The 20,007-nt window shown below is 41.0% G+C and overlaps 1 protein-coding gene across 1 annotated transcript in view; it reads left to right on the forward strand.

The window, feature by feature from the left end:
- The window catches only part of LOC125900970 (uncharacterized), a 674,134-nt gene that overhangs the window by 651,511 nt on the left and 2,616 nt on the right, over positions 1–20,007 (forward strand). The window lies entirely within an intron of this gene.

A 20,007-nucleotide genomic window follows, 5' to 3' on the forward strand; every position in this document is an offset into this window, starting at 1 on the left:
GACATGTGGCAGACCAGGTCAGCTTTCAGGGGCTAGTGGCTGGAACTTGAACTTCTAACATTCTTTAGTCGCAGGAGAGCCCCTCAGGGAGGCTCATATCTAAGGGGGGGCTCCTTTTACTCTTCCTTCCCCTTTCACTAAAGGGGGGATCTTTGTACTCCTCCTGAGGAGGGGTAAAGGATGGGTCACCAAACAGCGTTGAGCTGAGGTCTGGTCAATGTGATCTACAGCAGTGTAAATGATGACATATTAAGTAGAGACATGTTGAGTGCAAAATGCTGCATGCCAATCAATACTGAAGAAATGGGCCAAGGTCAAAAATGCTGACATGCTACAGTATGTCTATCCTTTTGTTGTTAACCCATCAATCACACTGCAGATGCAGCTACCAGACTCACTGTAAACAAAGCAAGGAATTATGTTCATATGGCACCATTCTGCAGCACACATTTATATCTGATGCAAATGTTTAGTATTGATGCAGGACGTAGTGTTCCTTTTAACAGTGAGGCAGAGAGTGAAGCTGTTTTTTGAAAATATGTAGCCTATGTACAGGTGTACTTTACCACTCCTTCCCAGAGGTGGAACAAAGAGCAAAACACTGCTTTTCAGCCTGCTGTTAAGTTACACTCTAAAAAACACAATTTCCCACAAAGCCATTACCATCGTGCAATAAACTTCACCAGCTTGACATACTGAGTCCAATTGATCCCTGCGCCATGAGAATGTATGATTGTCAATATTTTTAGACAGCAGAGATTAGAGCTGCAAAGTTGTAAAGATGACAGAGGACAGCACTGGTGAATCTCAACAGATCTGATGATGTACTGTATAATGAAACTGTCCATCTGAGAAAAACAACAGCATTATTAATTTCAGCATCTGTTTATGTTGAAATGACAAAACCATGAATGAAAAGGGAATGTGAGCATTGCTTTTCACTTCCTGTTTCAAATAGTCAGTCAGTGTTGGATATCACAATGACTATCATCATTCCTTAACCTTTAAGTAATAGTTAACCCACAAAATGACTATTTATATATCAGTTAGTCATGCTGCGTTACCTTGAATTCACGAAGAAGACTTGTTTTCTTGCATGCCTCAGATTAACAAAGATTGAAGTTTTTTATTTATTTTATTTAACCTTTATTTAACCAGGAAGTCTCACTGAGCTTGAAAATATCTTTTACAAAAGAGACCTGGCCAAGGTAGCAGCCAAGTTAAAACACATTTAAAGTGCAACAAATACAACATATAATATAAAAAATCCACAATAAAACAACAGCTATTCAAACATAGTGGTCTCTCAAGAAAAACAAGCACATGTCTTTATCACCACATTATTTATGATGCCCTTAAATTCATCAGTTGATATAAGTGTGTCTAATTTTAGATCTTTTTGAAGGTTGTTCCATGTTCAAGGTGCAAAGTAGGACAATGCAGTTTCCCCCAGATCTGTTAAAACCCAGGTTACATTAAAAAACAACCACTAGAAGTGGAGAGAGAGAGAGAGAGAGAGAGAGAGAGAGAGAGAGAGAGAGAGAGGTAGGCCAGAAGTTTGCCCAATATTGCTTTATACACAAAAATGTACCAGTGATGTTGTCTGCGAATGGCCATTGATATCCTACCCACCCAATCATAAAGAATACAGTGATGAATAAGTGACTTTGCATTTGTAATAAAACATTAGGATGGCATACACTGCTACGTAAAATGGAGTAGGTTGGATGCATATACAATAAATCACTGTAATCAATCACAGACAGAAAAGTAAAACAAGACTTATTCCCAAAATAAAAGCCAATCTGGTCTAGGAGGAGCACAGTAAAGTCTAAAACATGTAATTTTCTGTTGCCATTAGGTGGCGCTATGAGTATCATAGAATATTGTCATATAGATGTGTTCAGAGTGGGACTATCAAGTTAGAGAGGTAAAGCTTGAAGCAGTGCTGAACGGGTCATCGCACCTCTGCGCACCTTGGGTGGGCTGGCAGGGCATAGGCTGATGCAGCAGTTAATTTCTGTAAAAGTCATACACCGAATGCAAGAGTGGGATGGCATATCCTTCATAGAGTGTGGGCGCTGGAATGACCAATTTCTCATTTTGTACCACTTCCTCCATCCACTATGGGGCGCTTGAGAATGCACTAATGATACATCATGTTTTTGAACAGCAAGTATAGACCCAAGCATGTAAATTTCAGGTAAATCAAAAGATAAGAGTCTGAAAAGACATACTTCCTATCACCACTAGCTGGTGGTTTATGTTAAAACCCCCCAAAAGGCAACCTACTTCAAGGAAAAATAATTCCTTCAGTTCAGTTTCAATAAGGTCTTCACCTGCCTGCGGTCAGTGCTCGGGCCCTAATGAATAATAATAATAATAATAATAATAATAATAATAATAATAATAATAAAAATTCTCTCCTTCAATTTCAATAGGGTCCTTACACTGAGGTCTGTGCTTGGGCCCTAACTATTGTAGGTTAATTGAAGTAAATGGGGAATAAAAGTGAAACTTATCAATGCTTCACATTTAGTCAAAAAGGGCTGAAGGCAATGCAATGACTTGATGACATAAACGCAAACACTTCCAGCTGCTTCTCTGTCAGCTCCACTAAATTGTGCTAAACCAATGCTCTTCTGTTTATTTTCTAAGTGTTGGCAGTGCTTTTTGTGGTTGGTGTTGGACAGTGGGCATGTGACTGCAGGTCATCATCAGGATGAGGAAATCGACTCACAAGGATGTAAACTCTCCTCCTGACAACATATGTGAGGTAGCTGCTAGCTAGCCAGGGGCCTGTATCACGAAGCAGGATTAATGTCTTAGCGAGGTAACTTCAGGGTTAACCCTGGGTTTTCGGTCTCACGAAGCCGGTTCAGTTCTTACCGGGGTAGATCATCATAGTAACTTACTCTGAACGGCTATCCTGCTCCGGAGCAGGGTAAGTTCAGGGTTGAATCTGATCCTATAAAAAGCACCACCCACTGGCCAATTAGCTGTTCGGAAAAAAATGACTCCGCTGACAGAAATGCAGCCCAGTGTTGGGATTCACAGGACCACAGATGATTTATCATTTGGTAAAATCATCACTGATTTCAAGGCTGCATCCTCTTTGTCTTCAAACAAAGAGAGCTAAGTGGCACCCCTCTCCACAGGAGGTCTCACCTCACACCTCAGTCAGACTCAAGTCCCAAAACTTGATTGGACAAGACCTTTTACAGTGATATGTGACTCTGTGATGTCACAGGCATCGGTGCAAGGTCTGCTCCCTTCCAACAGATTGAACTCTCTCTTGCCCTGGAGCTTCAACAGCTCTCCGGCTGGGCTTGTAACAGCACAGAGGCCCAGACCACTAAAGAGAGGGCAATTGATCACAGACTCTCTGACCTGAAACAGAAAGGTAGAGTTGCAAACACAAGGTTTGCAAACCAGCAACAAGGAACTAAGCGAGTTAGCACCCAGCGTCTAACTCTGCAAGGACCCTGAGCGACCAGCTTCCTCGGATCAGAACCTTTGGAACAAAGGACACCACAAAGACTGCACCTGGAACCATCTTCCCAGCCTTCTTCTGTCGGCTAACAAAGCAGCACACCACCAAGTGACTCTTTCTCTCATCCCCTCAAGGTAATGTACCAACTGGGCATAGCTTATCACAGCTTTACAGGCTAAGCAAGACTGTTTAACTTGTTGTATGTGCTTTGATGCTGTTTACTGAGTATTGTTGTGATAGATTGCAGTTAGGTCATTGATTAGTTGGCTTCGCCAAAGCTAAGTGTTTAGTTTGCTAATACTGTTGACAAACAGATTCTTGCATGCAACTAAACAATCTCTGCACTAATTCAGACCGTTTGCAACATATGTCACATTGACACAGACTCATTAACTAACAGGCTTTCAACAGAGCTACATCCAAACAGGCATTTCAGAGTTCCTGCTTCTTTTCCTTTGTCTTCGTCCTGACCACACGGTCAGACGAACACCTCCCCCTTGAAGCCAGCCTTGATTCGGCCATTTTGGTAGTTCTGTTGTCAGCCATTTTGTTTTGTAGGCCAAACAGCTCCTTGATCACCATACCCGCCTTTGTCTTTCTTTCTCTTTTCTCTCTCTCACTCACACACACACACACACACACACACACACACATATACACACCAAGCTTGTATATAGTTAGTTAGAATTTGTGTGGTTTGGTTTGTTTTGCTAATTTGTCAATAAATATAATTCTTTGGAATCATGCCTGCTGTCTGTTTAATGTTGCACAAGAGTGAATGAATAGTTAACCTCTGCTGCGTCAAGAACTCCGAAATCCTTCAGGCATTACCATTAATTTTGGTTGTTGTTATTAATTTACTTATTAATCAAACTCCAAATTAATAGTTTAGCATATTTTATGAGACTGATATCTTTAACTGGCTATCATTTTTCCCTTTACGGGAATGGTGCCCCACGAGGTGATTTAATGTTAATTAAGTCACATTATTTAACATAATTATTAATTATTACTAATAATTATTAATTATTTCCGATAGCCAATTTAACCCCTACATATTTGATACCTTCGTGTGAAGCCTAATGCGTTGACCCCAACATATTTGGTGCCATCATGTGAGGTAAATATATGTTGATTAGAAACATATTTGGTGCCACTGTGTGAGGTAAAAATATGTTGATTCGCAACACCAGTCATGACGGGAAGTTTAATTAATTTGATTGATTTTGATTTGAAGATTGTTCAAAAAGGAGTGGAAAGAAGTCGAAATTTCATCCCACCCCTTCATAAGAAAGAAACTGATAATTTGCGGACACTTAATAGCACCATTAATTAGTGCCAACATTTTTTTGTTGTTGAAGGAATTGATCCCTGTTAAAGATAATGGGCCTAATTGACAGCTTTGCTGCTGGAAATGTGGAAATTAGCCTATCATGTCTACACTTCATGGTGTTTGAGGGATTTTCCTTTTTGTTTTTTAAAGAGGGAGACTAGGTGTATTTTTGCAGAGCTGTTAATTTCTAACACAGCTCAATATCAGGATGATTTTATTCAGACTATCAATTTGGTGTTGATATGATTTAATTGTGGCGTCAGCTTTAAGCTTTATTGTAGCATATATAACCTTAGGACAAAGAAGACCAATTTATCAGACGCAATGATGTTAGACGATAATTGTAATACACGCAATTCATCTGCGCAGCATTGATTTCATGGGATTCAAGGGTGTGATCAGTGTCAGATGTACAGGTACAGGTACTGTAGCTACTTGAACCAGTGATGAGTAATTTAACCTTTCCCTAAACAATTTCCCCCCGGGGATTAATAAAGTATTCTGAATCTGAACCTACACATAATTTTATTTGCTACCTTGTTTTGTCTTGATTTTTCCCTCTCTCCTCCTCTATTTCTTCTGTCCTGACCCGTTTTTTTCTTCTCTATTATGTGATTTCATTGATTTTTGACAGGGGAATTTCTTTGATAAGCTTTTAGTGGCTTCTAACCTCTCCAGCACTTTTCTTTTTTTAATCTTGTAAATTTTCTACTGTCTGTTTTTAACATTATGTGAAAATAAACTAATCTAAACTAAAACTAACATTATTCATTCCGTTATGCGTTGCCACGCATGTTTCCTCCTCCTGCAGCTGCCACGGATGTTGGCCTTTTCTGTCATGTTGCTTTTCTCCTCCTCATATTTTAGTAGAATTAATCTCTGATCCTCATATGAGAAATACTTTTTTTCCTCACATATGGCGCTCTGTGAGGATGCTCAGTGACGCTGCGCTTCTCTCATGATTGTGATTGGTCTGCTGCGTGCGCGTTCACGGCTCTTGATAAAGCAACCCTGGGTTGAGTTACCGAGTTGATATCCAGCGTCGTGATACCGATTATCCTGATTGCCATTGTTAGGGTTAGTCAACCCAGGATAGGTCTGGGTAACCCAGGAAAGGTTGATCTCGCTTCGTGATACAGGCCCCTGGTCAAGGTTTTCAAATGTTAACATCAGTAAACATAATGAAAAATGGAGAGGAAATGGACACCAGCTGAACTAGCATCCTGTTAACTATTGGACAGATGTCGGAAATAAACTGGACGACCTCCATGCCACTTCAGTTACCAGTGTGATGTCAGGAACTGTAACATCCTGTGATTCATCACAGCACCATTCAACCAGGTGACTCTTTTTCAATATGATGATCTGACAGAGCAGAGGACTCTAGGAAAAAAGGAGAGGAGCCGAGTGCTATACAATGACTATGGACTGGTGTGATGGTGGAAATAAGAGGTGTTGCCCTGGTCTTCCTGTGAATCAAAGCCATAAACTGTATAGATACTATCTATACAGTTATTGTTAGTAACAATAACTGTATGTAATAATTCAGAGGTGACTGCCGTGCAGTGCTGCTTGTGTTGCAGGAGTAGTGACCATGTGGCTGTCTTGTTGAGGTTGGGATGTGTGGACAGTTAAATCATTCCACAACCAGAAACCACGGATTACCCGAACCATTGGGAAACACAGAGGATTATATAGCTGCAGCTAACAATGTAAGAAGATGTTTAAAAAAAAAAAAAAAAGGACTAAATTACAGAACACAAGTTAAAGAGGCTGATGGGATCAAATTTCACTGGAATTGTACCATGTATAATGCAATGTGATAAATAAATGACTGATGTGTTTGGGAAGTACTGAGTATATGACTAGATAAAATAGACTTGGATTCTACTGCAGTTGTGTGAAAGTTGTAAACAGATGTTTTGATATAGTTTTGCTCTTGTTAAGCGTGGTCCCAATTTACTTCAGGTAGTCAACAATATAGAAATAGTAATGGAAAAATAACGAACTTTATTCAGTATTTGCTGTTTGTGGATTCTTCGTTCATCAGCACCATATAAGAAAAACAAAGTTTTCGTCATGAATTCAAGGGAACATGGTGTAGGTAACTGATAAAGTTCATTTTGTAGTCACCTACAAAAAAAAAAAAAGTATTCCTTTAACCATGCAGTTACTATTGATGACAATGGTCCCATAAGCATTAAGGTTGCAGCCAAGTGGAATGCAGAGTGTCTTTAGCTTCAGTCATGTGACATTTTTCCATATGATACACATGTGGGTGGGGTTTGTTACAAAGTGGGATCACAACTTTCACATTGGCTTTATTTGGTGATATTTTATAGTGTTTCTGTGCCATAAACATCAGCTATCAATAAGGTACAATGTTTGAAGCTGGCTGAGTGTTGTTTGATCACTGATAGTACTGTTTTGAAATGGAGTGAGTGGTCTTGTAATTTGGAGCTCCGCCTGGATCTTTTCATGGAAAAAACACTGTAGAATGGTCATACTTCAATTACTACTTTCTTCAAATTTGAAACAAATGTTAATTGATAGTGTGCCTACAGCCCCACAGTGTCATTTAGCTGCTCAGATGATGCCACAGACAGTTATTAATCCTGAAAATCATTTTTTATTTTAGGCAAAATCTTCCAACTTTTTACTGATTTCAGAGGCCCATTACTCTGTCTCTGTATCACCTAGAGTGTTTCTGACACTTTCACAAGAAAGTTCAGGGAGTTTTCTTTCTGGCAAGACCTAATGCGTGCTTGTAGTCAGCGCGGTTCAGAGGCTACAGTCATTTTAATTTGGGTATGTCATTTTAGGCATTTGCTACAAAATCAGGGTGGAGTGCAAGAGGTTTTTAAAGAAGAAGAGGATCAAATTAGCACTCCCAGTTGGTGTTAGTGAGGATGAATAAGAATTCAGAAGTTTGGAAAACAGCTGCTAACAATGAGCAGCAACACAACACATGGTGGCAACATACAGTTATGTCAGGAGAGACGCACACCAGGACACTGAAAACAGACATTAGAATGTAAAACAAATAACACTGAAACATATCACTATTTTCTTGTAAAGAGGGTTATGATAATTTAGTTTGATAAACTTGCTGATGTAAAGTTTGCTGAAACATGCCTACAGTCTTAACACATTCAGTGCTATGGGCTATTTCCAGGCTGTTCTCATAAACTGATAGTCCATTTTGCCAGAAAATAATGCATCCAAATTTGTACATATCCCACGTATGAACTGAACTGAACTGAACTGAACTAGGACCTGAACCCAAATGCACAACCCTGGAAACAAAGCTCAAACAAATAATCTTTTAATGGCAAAGTATCAACAGAAAGTTACTCAGAGGAGAACTTACTTCAAAACACTAACAAAAAAATCATTCTATTCGGAAAAACTGCAATGATATCAAAAAAGGTCTGACAAAGTATCAAAATAACAAGGCTAGACTTAAAGCAAAGCAAGGCAAAGTATCAACATAACACAAAACTTGACTATTGGCAAATGCGAAGTAAAGTATCAAAGTAATACAAAACCTGACAAGACATGGGACATGGAGCTTCTCTGACACAGGACAAGACAAACTGGCAAAGAACAAAGGGAGACACAGACTAATATACATAAGGTATTGGGGGACAGGTGGAAACAATCAGGGTGGGGAAGGCAATCAGACCAGCAGGAGACACACCAGGGGAAAGGGCAAGTTACCTGAAACAAGAGGAGAGTCAGATTTCAAAATAAACAGGAAGCCACGAGACAACATTGACACAAGACAAAAACTAAACACAACCAGATTTTGCGGACATGACAATGTATTTTGAAGGGCTGCAATCACATGACCAATGCACTGACAGGAGAAAACAAGGAAGCTGTCCCGAGCAGTCTGTAAAGAGGCAGGCTGGGGTGATGACTGGGTTGCAGAAATGCAGACTTTCCTGCCAGACTTCCCCAGGAGATGCGTGTTCAAAACCATGTGTACTCTGAGTGAACTTTGAGGCATTTTAAGGTACAAACCTAACCACAGTGACTTTACTTGCCTAAATCTAACCTCTGTAAATTTACGTTAGTTATGCAACTTTATGTAAAGGAGATAGCGTCATTCATGGGGCATTAATTCGTAGGATATTATATGAACTGTTGTGTCTGCAGTTTTGTAGGATATCACACAAACTGTTCAGTGGATATATGTTGTGTTCCACAATGGTGCAACATTGTCTGAGGGTAATGTTCAGACAAATCAACTGAAAAAAAGAAGAAGTTAATTTTAAATGTTTTTTAATTTCAAATGGTATGAATGTTAAATGTTTTTGAATATATTCCATGAGTATTGTAGAACATTCTTTTACAATTAGAAACAATAACACTCTTCTTTTCATTTCTAACCTTCATGGTATAGTCAATCAATCAATCAATCAATCAATCAATTTTATTTATAAAGCCCAATATCACAAATCACAATTTGCCTCACAGGGCTTTACTGCATACAACATCCCTCTGTCCTTTGGACCCTCACAACAGATAAGGAAAAACTCCCCCCAAAAAAACCATTTAACGGGGTAAAAAAAAACGGTAGAAACCTCAGGAAGAGCAACTGAGGAGGGATCCCTCTTCCAGGACGGACAGATGTGCAATAGATGTCGTACAGAACAGATCAGGATAATAAATTAACAGTAATCCGTATGACACAATGAGACAGAGAGAGAGAGAGAGAGAGAGAGAGAGATGCAGGACAGACGGTAATGACAGTAGCTTACAACAACATTAATGAAAGTAATAATATTATAGTTATAGTTCTGGCTACTGTGGTCAATATGTTGAAAGTATATATTAATATCTGGCAGTATACGTGTGTGACAATAATTATATGTGTATAATAACAGTAGAAGTATGACTAATGACTAATGATGACAGCAGCAGCAGGAGGCATCTGGCAGGACCACGGCAGCAGCACAACCATACATGTCACGCTATCCAGGCACTGCTATGATATGAGTTAATCTGGAGCACAAAGGCTCCGGAAAAGAAGCCGAGTTAGTGACATCCAGAATGGCCGAGTTAGCAAGATGCAGTAATAGGATACGAGAGAGAGAGAGAGAGAGAGAGAAGGGGAGAAGGTGCCCGGTGTATTATAGGGGGTCCTCCGGCAGACTAGGCCTAAGTCAGCCTAACTAGGGGCTGGTACAGGGCAAGCCTGAGCCAGCCCTAACTATAAGCTTTATCAAAGAGGAAAGTCTTAAGTCTAGTCTTAAAATGTGGAGACGGTGTCTGCCTCCCAACCCGGATAGTGATGCTTCAAGGTCACATTTTTATTTTGTATACTGTTTTATTTTTATACTGTACAATGTGTGTTTGCAATACTGAACAGATATATTTTCTTGAACAGCACACAATATTAACACAGAATTATTTCCAAACATTATTCCTGTGACTCATTCCCTCTTTGAACTCACAAAATGGTTTTGCTCTCTACATATTTTGACCCTCAACACCTCTGTTTCTTATCCATTTGTGACCATTGTTCCTTCTTGAACTCTTCCATAAAGTTGCTCCCAGACAGAGAGCACCTCTCTGAGGCCTTGAAAAGCTCTCTTTACTTCCACACTACTATCACAATTCCATATCTGCCCTCCTCTCCCTCATCATCATTTACATTTTCAAATCTGCATTTTTCATATAGATCCCACCTTACTCTAATTTTAATATCACTGTTATTTCCCATGACACCTTTTGTTTTATTATACATTATGAATTTCTCTCTCTGTCTCTCTCTCCTCTGTGTTACTTTCTCCTGCCCCCCGCCCCTTCCCTCTCCCTTTCCTCTTCTAATCCCTGTGCCCACACCACGCTTATGAGCTGAAATATTTTATCAGGAACCCTCAGTCAAACTTATCATTTTAATCTTATTTCAATAAAAAAAATAATCTCTCTTCTTGGCTATTTGACAGCAGTTAATGGTTTTTCGTTATCGTAAAGGAAACTTTGAGGACTGAGATAGACTGCCAAAAAAAATGCAAAAAAGCTCTTGTATATTCCTCCCCACATGATTTATAAAGCATGCACTAAGAGCAGGTAACATATGAGGCAAGAGGACAAAAGCCTGCCAAGTAGATTCATGCATGTGTGCAGATTTACATATTCTTGCAGCCTTTGAAGCTCATCAGTACAACTGTTTTGGAAGCCTATATTGTGATGCATTGTTTGTTCTTTTCATTTGCACATACTCACAGCACAGCTACCACTCTCAGTGCTATTGTACATGTCAGTTTTTGTCCTCTACCTTAATCAATATGGCATGGACGTCATTATTTTGAGAGCCATGACAGGTACACACACCCACATGACACATGGATTTCCCTCCATCTCAGCAGCAGTGTGGGGTGGGTTTTCTTTGAGTTCTCTGTGTTAAAGCAATACGCTCATGTCCATATGTATATTAAAGTTTTTGTTTTCTGTAGTCAGAGATCATTTAATGTTCAATATTTTCTTATCTTCAGACAAAAAAGTGTAGGAGATGGTTCTTTTAACTGCTTGACAGTTTCAACTGTTTCTCCAGTCTTCCTCAGAAGTGTCATCTGACGTGTTGCTGACGTGTCATTTATCAGCTGGCCAGCCCAACAGACCAATCAGAATCTGTCGAGCCGGCCACAACCCCCGCCACTGGATGGTCTCTGGAGGAGGGAATCTCAGCCATCACAGATCACTGCAGGAGAAATGACTAATTATGGACTGGGACAGGGGCAAAATAATCACAACAATCATCAGAGACCAATAAATTCAAACGTTGGATAAAAGAGGCAATCGAAATCAGGAAGCGGGCGAGCGGCACCATCAACCGGGACGAGGGGGCGTACACCATCCAACGGCGGGGGAGGTGGCCGGCCCGACAGATTCTGATGTCTGTTGGGCCGGCCAGCTGATAAATGACACGTCAGCAACATGTCGGATGACACCTCTGAGGAAGACTGGAGTGACAGTCGAAACTGTCAAACAGGAAAAAGAAACATCTCCTACACTTTTTTGTCTGAAGATAAGAAAATATTGAACAATTCTAAAAAGTAGACAAAATGAACCTTAATCAGTCCGAGATCATTTAATACTGTGATTTCAATGTAACAAATGAAAGAACATCCAAATTTTAAACTTTAGCCAAAGCTAAGGTGAAGCTTCACTAGTCTGACTTAGCAAAATCAAATGGCTAAAAAAGAAACTTTTAGTACAAAGTTCACTCTTCAGATGTTCCGGGAATACCTCTACAAGAACCATACTAAGCAGATGCCAAAACCTCAACTGGCTCCATTCCATTACTGTTTATTGTCTCTCTTGGATGACATACACTTTTAGTAATGAGTAGATCTTCAAGAATTATATGTGTAAATTAATATAAATTATATGTTAATTTCAACCGGATTATGTGAACTCTGTATATTCTAATCCTAACTTGGAGAAACAAAAGTTATCTCAGGATTCTTTTCATATAGAACAGGTCTAGACCAGAGTCTCTAATTAACAGAGAACCAACAATTTTCACCATGAGTGAGTGCTTTGGTGATGGCGGTAAGGAAAAACTTGATTTTAAGAGGCAGAAACCTCAAGCAGAACCAGGCTATATGGTGGGCAACCATCTACCTCAACCAGTGGGGTTGAGAGAGAGAGATAAACAGCAATGACTGAATACTGAATGAACAATAATAATAATAATAATAATAATAATAATAATGGTATATAATAATATATAATAGTAGATTTATGTAATAAAATCACATGTATGTAATAATAAGGAAAAATGACTATAATAATAGTAGTGGGTGTCAAGCAGGACCATAACGTAGGCCACAACTACAATTCATGGGAACCTGCAAACAAGAAAGCACAAAGAACACAAAGAAGCCAAGTTAGAAACATGCACTAATGGAATATGAATGAGTGCAGACTGAGAGGGAAGGAAGGAGAGAGGAGCTCATTGTATCAATGAAAGTCCCCTGGCAGTCTTGGTCTTAACATCAGTCAAACTTGAGGCTGGTCCAGAGCAAGCCTGAGCCAGCCCTAACCATGAGCTTTATCAACAAGTAAAGTCTTAAGCAGAAGTTGTCTGTCTCCTCACTAAAACTGGTAGATGGTTCAACAGAGGAGGAGCCTGATAGCTGAAGGCTCTAGCTCTCATTCTACTTTTGAAAATTCTAGGAAACACAAGTAATTCTAGAGGGATAACATGATACTGTGAACTCTGATGATGATGAGTTTGTGCCTGACCATTAAGGGCTTTGTATGTAAGGAGAATGATTTTAATTTCAATACTGGATTTTAGAGGGAGCCAATACAGCCAATACAGAGAAGCTAAAACAGGATAATATGATCTCTTTTCTTGGTTCCTGTCAGTACATGTGCCATAGCATTCTGGATCACCTGGAGAGTCTTAAGAGACTTGTTGGAGTAACCTGATAATAAGAAATTCCAGTAAACCTGCCTGGATGTAACAAATGCGTGGTCTAGTTTTCTGAAACCAGGTCTACTGTCACTGCAGGCGGAGCTCAGCCAGTGTAGTGGCAGTTTGGCTGACAGTGCACACACGTCACCAAATCCTCACAGGCAGGTCTCCAGAATGTCAGGCACATTAACGATGCAGTAAATACCCACAAACACCACTATTCAATGCAACTATCTGCAATCAGCACATAAATATATCTCTATATCGACTGTCCCGTCACATCTGATGTCAGATCAAAGGGGATTGGCACCGTTTGGCACGCGTAATGGAAACCCAACCTGATTTGATTAACACAGCTACAAACTAATGAGTTCACATCCCTCTCAGCCAAACACAAACAGCCACAGCATCAGATAGAGAGTATATATTCAGCATCTGTTATCTTAGAAAAGTCAAAAAAAAAAAAAAGAAACAGAGTGAGACTGCGAGAGAGAGAGAGAGAGAGAGAGAGAGAGAGAGAGAGAACACACGTGCGAGAGAAACGCAACATTGATTTACAATTGTGGTGACCTCCCCCCAGGCTACCTTTGCATCATCAGCCCGTGGAGGTCTGCTCGCAGTTCCGTATATTCGGACACTGTGAGCTTGGACCTCCCGGACCAAAACATCAGTTTCCTCCTGGGAGAAGTTTGGCTGTCTGACGCTGCTGCTCTCTTGTGCCACGGCGAATTGAGCAAACTCTCATTACGCCTTTGCGCGGTGCATTTAAGGACAAGGAGATGGGCTCATTTGATTGGTGTGATGTGTGTAAAACCCACTCCACGCCTTCTCTTCTCCCTCTTTCTGACTTGTGCAGGTAGGAGGGATGGAGGTGGGAAAGAGGAGTAGCTGCGCCAGCGCGCACGGTGTGCCAGTCTTGCAAAATCCACCTGGCCATACCCAATTGGCGAAGTGCAGGTGCGCTGCAGCTCCGCCTCACCTGGTCTGCGAAACTAGAGGCCAGGATGTGCCTAATTCTTGCAATCTTGTGTAGATGCAAAAAATACAGTCTTCCAAGTTTGTTTTATACGGGAGTTGAAGGACATATCCTGATCAAAAATAACTCAAAGATTCCTTATGGTAGTGCTGAAGCCCAGGGCCATGCCATCGAGAGTAGCTGTATCATTAGATAATGTGTTTTTAAGGTATTTAGGCCAAAGTATAATAACTTAAGTTTTACACAAAATTGCAGGCCATCTAGGACTTATGTCCTTAAGACATGCTTTGAGTTCAGTTAAACTGATTCATTTCTTGTGGCATCATTGATTAATATACTTGGGTATCATCTGCACAACTGTGTAAACTGTTAGGAGTGTTTTCCAATGATATTACCTAAAGGAAGTAACCTGGAAATCCAGATGCCCCACCACTAGCAAATTCAAATTTGCAGAGCCCGCTGAATCGCCAATCGGCTCAATCAGATCAGTCTATCTGACAGAGGCGGGCTTTGGGCCAGTGTGACATGATGACAACAGCGCTGTGCTGTAGGAGTCTATAAGTAAACAGCCAAGATGGCAGCTGCCGAAGGACCCCGTCCATTTAATTTAACTTTGGAAGAAACGCTAAGCCAACTACACTTATCTTTTTCCTTGAGAGAGGAACAGAAGACTGCCCTAGAAGCCTTCGTTTCCAGGAAGGACGTTTTTGCCGTTTTGCTGACGGGATACGGCAAAAAGCATAATATATCAGTTAGCCCCACTGGTCTGCAAACAAATGGGGCTTAGTGCAATGAACACGTCACCTTGTTTTTTGCTCTGATTGGCTATTGTGCTATCCAATTGCATGCGGCGGCATTTAATATGCTCATGCCCCTTGGATAGGAAAGGTTTATCAGTGAGGGCCAGACTCAAAATCATTCTAGATTCGAGTCTGGATTTCCAGGCTATAAAGGAAGCATATATAAAGTGAATAAAATTGGCCTAAGCACACAACCTTGTGGAACTCTGTGTTTAACTTAAGTGTGCATCGAGGATTCATCATTTACATGAACAAACTGAAATTGATCCAATAAATAGGACTGAAACAACTTTAGTTCCTTTTAGGCCAATTCGATGTCCCAGTCTCTGTGATAAGATGGGATGGTCAGTGTCGTCGAATGCAGCACTAAGCTCTAACAGCTTTTGTCTGAGGAATTTAAAAGATCATTTATAATTTTCCCCACTGCTGTCTCTGTGCTATGATGCACTCCAAATCCTGACTGAAAATTCTCAAATAAAGTACTATTATGTAGAAAGTCATACAACTGATTGGTGACTGGATCTTAGAGAGAAAGTGTCTGTTAGATATAGATCTATAGCTGTCTAAAATCCCTGGATAAAATGTAGACTTGTTAAGAAGAGATTTAATTGCAGTCACTTTAAAGGGCTGTGGTACATAAGAGTGGCTGTGGCTCAGGATGTAGGGTGGGTTGTTCACTAATCGGAAGATTAGTCTGCATGTAAGTAACCTTGGGCAAGATGCTGAAAGCCAAATTGTTCCTGATGGCTATCTCAAGGCAACTGAATTGAGAGATGGTTTTTCCTCTCAATAGAGGAGGAGGTCTGCAACACCACCTATCCCCCACCTATAATGCTGTCCTTTCATCCTTGCCCAGGAGATTTAACAGCTTAACCTCTAAAAACAATGGTCGTTCACAAATGGCCGCATCTGACTCTAATGACTCCAGCGACCACCGTTGCAGCAGGAGTTTCAACGGAGTTGACACACCATAGGAGCACTAACAAACCAATGACATCATTGGCCTTGTGAAGACCTCCTCAGAGGTTAAATACCTGACTAGTTCCAGCCTAGTCAAACAAGCATGAACTGATGAAGCCTCTTGGATATGAGATGAAAAGTCTTCTAAGACAAAACTAAGTCCAGTTGCGTTCGATTCAATTGCCTTAAGATAACTATGACCTGGATAAATGAGAATATCCACAGGCACCTCCTGATGGCTGTGCTGTCAGTCTATAAATGTTTACTGTAACTGTGCAGACGGTGGTACTTCGTAAATGTGACAAGCAGTGTGAAAGCCCTTTTGAGAGACTAAAAAGGCACTATACATGAGCAAGGCCATTTACCATAGCCTGTCAATGAAGACAAATTAATTATACGCACGGTGGTATAGTGGTTAGCGCTGTCGCCCCACAGCAAGAAGGTCCCTGGTTCAATCCCAGGAGGGAGCCCTTCTGTGTGGAGTTTGCATGTTCTCCCTGTGTCAGCGTGAGTTTTCTCCGGGTACTCCGGCTTCCTTCCACAGTCCAAAGACATGTAGGTTGGGGATAGGTTAATTGGTGACTCTAAATTGGCTGTAGGTGTGAATGTGGATGTGAATGGTTTTCTGTCTCTATGTGTCAGCCCTGCGATAGTCTGGCAACCTGTCCAGGGTGTACCCTGCCTCTCGCCTAAAGTCAGCTGGGATAGGCAACAGCCCCCCCCGCGACCCTCAAGAGGATAAGCGGTTACGAAAATGGATGGATGGATAACAATAACATCACTTAAAAGGCAAAGTTCGCAGTCTGCCTTTTTATTTACTTCTCTACTCCATATTGTTTTTGTTTGTTGTTATACACAAACACATAAAACATGTGTCTATGGGTAAACATATATGACACGTATGATATATATATATATGTATGTATGTATATATATATATATATATATATATATATATATATACACTATTTGACTATTGTCATTTGTCATCAGTTGTAAATTGTAATTGAAATTGTAATTGTTGTAAATTTTGAAACACATTTAACATGTGTTAAATGTCATGCCAATAAAGCTTGTTGGATTGAATTGAAAACAAAAATGCTAACTAAGGGTAAAACTTCTTGAGGCAGCCTTGTTGGGATGGGGTCTGAGAGACAAGTTTGGTTTAGAAGATTTAAAGATGGGTGAAGTTAGTTGGTGATGGTTGGTGTCTGAAGACATAGGAACCAGATCGGGGCAGAAGGTAATTCATTTTGTTTTCAGTAACAGCAGAGCAGAGTTTCATGCTCTCAGATTTGTAGGTCATGGTCTGATAAAGCCAACGCAGTCACATCATCTGCAAAAAGCAGAGCTACTTTCCTGAGGTAGTCTTACCAGACACTCTGCACGTGTGAGATTCTGTCCATGAAAAACACAAAGAGAATTGGTAACAAGGCACAGCCATCATTGAGGCCAGGATCAGGATTATTGCAAACAATCCTGAAATCTGGAGAAAACACATCACTTCCTGTTCACCAGATTACTCTCCCCACAAAACACCTTACAGACACTAGATATGTAGACAGCACATGGAAAAGCTCTGAATTGGCTAATGGTTGAATCACTACTATGCAATTCAAATCAGTGACACAGAGAAGAAAAACACACATTCAATGATATAGAAGTGTCACAGTTTATCACTTTACAGCTTTGTCACTTGTCCATACACCTTAGGTAAGCTGCAGCTTAGAGAGGCAGAGAGGGAAGAGGAGGAGGAGAAAGAGGAGGACAGGGACTAGAGATGCCCTCAACCCACCCTCTTCTTTTTCTCCTTCAGTCAGCGTCCATCCCTGTCACCATTCTCCCTGTCCACCTCCTGGCTGCCTGTTAGAGGCACTGGGGGCACATTCCCTGACAGATAATTTGTTAAGTAAATGAAACAGATGTCTTGTTGTGAGTTGTTTTTCTTTTTTCTTTCTCTTGCTCCCGTGGGGAAAGCTGGATGGGGATGGGTGGCAGCAGGGATGTCCAGGAGGTCACACTGAATTCGTTCCAGGGGTGGTTGGAAGGAAAAGGAATAGCAAGGCCCCGGTGGAGTGCCTGGGGATCCACAAACATCATTCACATCTTCCCATAATCATCAAGGCCATGCTAGGATGCCTCCTTAATTTACATAATACCGTCCCGATGCTTTTACTCTTGCTATCCATCACGGGCGGCATGAGGGGATGAGGCCCTCTTCTCCTCTGTTCTCCTTCTCCCTCCATCTTTCTTTCTCCCTCTGATTGTGCCTTGTGTTTATCTGCCCAAGCACAAAAGATTGATTCCCCCAGTGTTTCTCCCCCTTATGTTCAGCAGATATGAATTTTCACGGGATGATGAAGCACCGAGTCGGCTAATAATAAACAGAAAACACATATTCAAAAACAGAGGGAAGAAAGGGAGATGGGAGGGGAGGTGTCTGTCTGTGTTTCACTGATGAGGAGAGATGGATGTTGTCGGGTAAGAGACTCAGGAAGGTACTCTCAAGAAAGTTGAATTAAAAATGCTGGTTTTTTTTTTTCCCAGACACTCCTTTAAAATGTCATTGTTTCATGGAAAGAAAGGAGGGGTGGAGGAAATGAGAGAGCGGAGACTGGGCAGAGACACAGTGCTGATTGTTTCATGGTTGTTATTTCTGCATAGGCAGAAAAAGATGACAGATCTGCAGCAGGTCAGTGATGTCGGATTACAATGATAACGCAAATCTTGTGCTGGGATAGGTGAATTAAAGTATTCATATTAGATCGAACTGAGTGGCAGGCATCCACTTATGATTTAAAGGTAAGATCAACTATGAGCCGCATTATGACAACTTAGCAAACTTCATCTGCTGAAGAAGATTGTGCAATGTAGTCAAAGGCCCAGGGGCGAAAATCCCATTTCATAGTTGTGGGGGACAATAAACAGTAAAATTTTAGAGAATAATTCCAGGGGGGGACAAGGAAAAAAAGTTGTAGCCTGTCTTTTGTACAGCATCTTTTACCGCAATTTGACGCTTTAATCTTCTTTCTATCTCTCCAACAGGCAGAGTGAATGTCTATACTAACTAAACTAAAACTAAACATTTCCTGCAATTAAACTGGTCTTAAACGTCTTTCATGTTTGTCTCACTGACAGGAGGAGAGCCTACAGACAGGTACCCATTAGCTACGCTCCATCACAACCGTGCGTAATAGTCGCGTGTAATGACCGCTCCTCGTCTGCACGTCTTTCATGTTTGTCTCACTGACAGGTGGAGAGCCTACAGACAGGTACCCATACAAGCCGCTCCACCACAACCATGCGTAATAGTCGCGCATAATGACTTCTCCTTGTCAGTTAGACTGCACGTCATTATGTTTGTCTCACTGACAGGTGGAGAGCCTACAGACAGGTACCCTTTGCTCCGCCACTGACTGCTCTTGTCCTGTCCTCTCCCTCTTCTTTCTCTCCTGTCCTCTCTGACTATCACTAAACTCTGAGCTTAATCATTAGCTTTTAGCTTAGCAGCACTCGTAATTGAGTAGGCTTTTGAACAAAGCAGGAGAAATGTTGCAGACAGTTTATATTATCAGCCTGGGCCTGGGGCTTGTTGTAACAGTAAATGGGATGTGTTGTAACATGTGTAGCCTAAGTTAAACTGTGTCTGTGTGAGTGTACATCTCAACCTGCGATGCGCGATGTGGGCAGCGGTTCCAGCCACACGCTGCTACTGCTGCCAAGCAGCCCCGCCGGTTGGAAAGAGTGTGGGATATACCACAACTAGGAATGGGAGGGGGGGGACTAAATCTTTTAAGATTTAAATAGCACATTACTGCGCGATTATAATGAGCACCGCTTACATTTTGCTTTTCATAAATACTACTGCATTGTTCAAAAATTATTAATTGTGTCTCAAATGATTCTAGGGGGGTACAGCTTTACTGAAGGGGGAGTCATGTCCCCCCTGTCCCCCCCAGGATTTCCGCCCCTGCAAAGGCCTGAAATAAAAGCCACAAAGACACCGTG

The sequence above is a fragment of the Epinephelus fuscoguttatus genome, linkage group LG14 (assembly GCF_011397635.1).
Source record: "Epinephelus fuscoguttatus linkage group LG14, E.fuscoguttatus.final_Chr_v1".
In the NCBI taxonomy this organism is placed as follows: Eukaryota; Metazoa; Chordata; class Actinopteri; order Perciformes; family Serranidae; genus Epinephelus; species Epinephelus fuscoguttatus.